Source organism: Manis pentadactyla, unplaced genomic scaffold (genome assembly GCF_030020395.1).
Source record: "Manis pentadactyla isolate mManPen7 unplaced genomic scaffold, mManPen7.hap1 scaffold_341, whole genome shotgun sequence".
Classification (NCBI taxonomy): Eukaryota; Metazoa; Chordata; class Mammalia; order Pholidota; family Manidae; genus Manis; species Manis pentadactyla.
In genome coordinates this window covers 83,597-88,460 of record NW_026644728.1, presented here as the reverse complement: position 1 = coordinate 88,460, position 4,864 = coordinate 83,597, and positions in this window count along the sequence as shown.

The window sequence follows — 4,864 nt, the reverse complement described above, 5'->3', positions numbered from 1 at the left end:
ATTCCTTGTATATTAGGTATGGTATTCTGTACTCTTTGTCTGTCCCTTTTTATTACCTCTGGTGACAGCTATTTATCCTTAGGAACACTTCCATCTATAGCAGTCCCTCCAAAATACACTGTAGAGATGGGTGGTGTGAGCTGAATTCTCTCAGCTTTCGCTTATCTGGAAATTGCTTAAACCCTCCTTCAAATTTAAATGATAATCTTTTTTATTTTTATTTTTTATTTAGTTATTATAATTTTTTGTATGATTCATCTACAATTACATTAGCAACATTGTTTCCTCGACTCCCCCCCATCGTCAAGTACCCCCCATATACCCTTTGCAGTCAGTGTCCATCAGCGTAGTAAGATGCTACAGAATCACTACTTGTCTTCTCTGTGTTGTAGAGCCCTCCCCGTGGACCCCCCTACATTGTGTCGGCTAATAGCAATGCCCCTTTTTTTCTGCTTATCCCTCCCTTCCCACACCCATCCTCCCCAGTCCCTTTCCCTTTGGTAACTGTTAGTCCATTCTTCGGTTCCGTGAGTCTGCTGCTGTTTCGTTCCTTCAGTTTTTTTTCTTTGTTCTTATACTCCGCAGATGAGTGAAATCATATGATACTTGGCTTTTTCCCCCTGGCTTATTTCACTGAGCATAATACCCTCTAGCTCCATCCATGTGGTTGCAAATGGTAGGATTTGTTTTCTTCTCATGGCTGACTAATATTCCATTGTGTATATGTACATCTTCTTTATCCATTCATCTACTTATGGACACTTAGGTTGCTTCCATTTCTTGGCTATTGTAAATAGTGCTGAGATAAACATAGGGGTGCATATGTGTTTTTCAAACTGGGCTGCTGCATTCTTAGGGGTAAAATCCAGAATTGGTATTCCTGGGTCAAATGGTATTTGTATTTTGAGCTTTTTGAGAAACCTCCATACTGCTATTGACAATGGTTGAACTAATTTACATTCCCACCAGCAGTGTAGGAGGGTTCCCGTTTCTCCACAATCTCACCATCATTTGTTGTTGTTTGTCTTTTGGATGGCGGTGATCCTTACTGGTGTGAGGTGATACCTCATTGAGGTTTTAATTTGCATTTCCCTGATGACTAGCGATGTCGAGCATCTTTTCATGTGTCTGTTGGCCATCTGAATATTTTCTTTGGAGAACTGTCTGTTCAGCTCGTCTGATCATTTTTTAATTGAATTATTTGCTCTTTGTTTGCTGAGGTGCGTGAGCTCTTTCTATATTTTGGATGTCAACCCTTTATCGGATCTGTCGTTGATGAATATATTCTCCCATACTGTAGGATGCCTTTTTGTTATATGGATGGTGTCCTTTGCTGCACAGAAGCCTTTCAGCTTGATATAGTCCCACTTGTTCATTTTTGCTTTTGTTCCCCTTGCCCGGGGAGATATGTTCATGAAGAAGTCGCTCATGTTTATGTCCAAGAGATTTTTGCCTATGTTTTTTTCTAAGAGTTTTATGCTTTCATGACTTACACTCAGGTCTTTGATCCATTTCGAATTTACTTTTGTGTATGGGGTTAGACAATGACCCAGCTTCTTCATGCTCCTCCATGCAGCTGTCCAGTTTTGCCAACACCAGCTGTTGAAGGGGCTGTCATTTCCCCATCTTATGTCCACGTCTCCTGTATTATATATTAATTGACCTTGAATGTTTGGGTTAATGTCTGGGGACTCTATTCTGTTCCACTGGTCTGTGGGTCTGTTCTTGTGCCAGTACCAAATTGTCTTGATTACTGTGGCTTTGTAGTAGAGCTTGAAGTTGGGGAGCGAGATCCCCCCTGCTTTGTTCTTCCTACTCAGGAATGCTTTGGCTTTTCGGGGTCTTTTGTGATTCCACATGAATTTTAAAACAATTTTTTCCAGTTCATTGAAGATTGCTGTTGATATTTTGATAGGGATTGCATGGAATCTGTAGATTCCTTTAGGCAGGATGGCCATTTTGACAATATTGATTCTTCCTAGACAGTGGCATGGGATGAGTTTCCATCTGTCAGTGTCCTCTTTCATTTCTCTTAAGAGTGTCTTGTAGTTTTCAGGGTATAGTAGGTCTTTCACTTCCTTGGTTAGGTTTATTCCTAGGTATTTTATTCTTGTTGATGCAATTGTGAATGGAAGTGTTTTCCTGATTTCTCTTTCTGCTAATTCATCTTTAGTGTCTAGGAAAAAAAAATGCGGTGGAGTCTTTAGGGTTTTTTTAAGTACAATATCATGTCATCTGCCAATAGTGACGGTTTGACTTGTTCTTTACCAATCTGGATGCCTTGTATTTCTTTGTTTTGTCTGATTGCCATGGCTAGAACCTCCAGTACTATGTTGAATAACAGTGGGGAGAGTGGGCATCCCCGTCTTGTTCCCGATGTCAGCGGAAAAGCTTTCAGCTTCTTGCTGTTAAGTATGATGTTGGCTGTGGCCTTGTCATATACGGCCTTTATTATGTTGAGGTACTTGCCCTGTATACCCATTTTGTTGAGAGTTTTTATCATGAATGGATGTTGAATATTGTTAAATGTTTTTTCAGCTTCTGTGGATGTGATCATGTGGTTTTTGTCCTTCTGATTGTTGATGTGGTGGATGATGTTGGATTTTGTGATACTGTACCATCTTTGCTTCCCTGGAATAAGTCCTACTTGTTCATGATGGATGATCTTTTTTATGTATTTTTGAATTTGGTGTGCTAATATTTTGTTGACTATATTTTTTTTTTTGCTCAGAACCATTTTTATTTTTTGTCTTTTCTATATACCAAGTGTTTTTCCCACTATACTTGACACACACACACACACACACACACACACACACACACACACACACATGCATAAAGATGGATTTTTCCTTTAGAGAACACACAAAATACAAAGAATTGCCATTGCAAATCTGTTGGCATCTGGAGCATATAAAATGTGTGTTCACCTGTTTTTTTTTTCACAAGGCTCCCCTGATCTCAATGATGTGGCCAGTTGGAGTTTGTCTCCTCTTCTCTCTGGTCCATTGACTTCAGCCTGTACATACTGATTATAGACTTTGTAGGTAGTTCACAAACAGCTCAAGTTAAATTAACTTGAGGACAGTGTTTGAAAATGCAGAATTACACACTTTTTTGTGCCTGTTATTAAGCATTGTTTCCAGAAGATCAATCTTTTAATTACAGTGAGCTTCCCTACTGGTGGCTCTCAGTAACAAGAAGTGTATTGTGTGAGCTAACTGGAAAAATAAAAGAAGGAAAAAAATTTTTCTAGCACATTCCCTTTGCAAAAGTAACATCCCCAGGGTATTGAATAGAGTCTGGTCTTCACCAGCCTATCTGAGGTTGGTCCTATAATCTCTAAAAACTTAACCTTCATGAGTTCATGTGTGATAGAAAGAACTTATAATAGATACTTGCTAATACTTATTGTGTATTTGCTGTGCAATGGGAATTGTTCTAATCATGTTAAATTATATACTATGATGTTGGCTCTGTTGCCCTTCCCTGTTTTAGAAATGAAGAAACTAAGGCTATTCAACAGGTAATCTGTGGCCTTATAACAATAAGTGGCGCACTATGTTAAATTTAGCTCTATCTTACAAAAAAGGTAATGGTATTAACCCTTCCTTCCCTCCTCTCCCTCCCTCCCTCCCTCCTTCCCTCCTACCCTCCCTCCTTTCTTCCTTCCTTCCTTCCATCCTTTCTTCCTTCCTTTATTCATTTTTATTTTGTTATCATTAATCTACAATTACATGAAGAATATTATATTTACTAGGCTCTCCCCTATACCAGGTCCCCCCTATAAACCCCATTACAGCCACTGTCCATCAGCATAGCAAAATGTTGTAGAATCACTACTTGTGTTCTCTGTGTTGTACAGCCCTCCTGTTTCTCCCACCCCCCTATTATGCACGATAATCTTAATACCCCCCTTTTTCTTCCCCCTCTTTATCCCTCCCTACCCATCCATCGTCCCCAGTCCCTTTCCCTTTGGTACCTGTTACTCCATTCTTGGGTTCTGTGATTCCGCTGCTGTTTTGTTCCTTCAGTTTTTCCTTTGTTCTTATACTCCACTGATGAGTGAAATCATTTGGTATTTCTCTTACTCTGCTTGGCTTATTTCACTGAGCATAATACCCTACAGCTCCATCCATGTTGCTGCAGATGGTAGGATTTACCCTCTTCTTATGGCTGAGTAGTATTCCATTGTGTATATGTACCACATCTTCTTTATCCATTCATCTACCGATGGACATTTAGGTTGCTTCCAATTCTTGGCTATTGTAAATAGTGTTGCGATAAACATAGGGGTGCATCTGTCTTTCTCAAACTTGATTGCTGCGTTCTTAGGGTAAATTCCTAGGAGTGAAGTTCCTGGGTCAAATGGTAGGTCTGTTTTAAGCATTTTGATGAACCTCCATACTGCTTTCCACAATGGTTGAACTAATTTACATTCCCACCAGCAGTGTAGGAGGGTTCCCCTTTCTCCACAGTCTCGCCAACATTTGTTGTTGTTTGTCTTTTGGATGGCAGCCATCCTTACTGGTGTGAGGTGATACCTCATTGTAGTTTTAATTTGCATTTCTCTGATAATTAGCTATGTGGAGCATCTTTTCATATGTATGTTGGCCATCTGTATTTCCTTTTTGGGGAACTGTCTGTTCAGTTCCTCTGCCCATTTTTTAATTGGATTATTTGTTTTTTGTTTGTTGAGGCGTGTGAGCTCTTTATATATTTTGGACATCAAGCCTTTATCGGATGTGTCATTTTCAAATATATTCTCCCATACTGTAGGGTTCCTTTTTGTTCTATTGATGGTGTCTTTTGCTGTACAGAAGCTTTTCAGCTTAATATAGTCCCACTTGTTCATTTTTGCTGT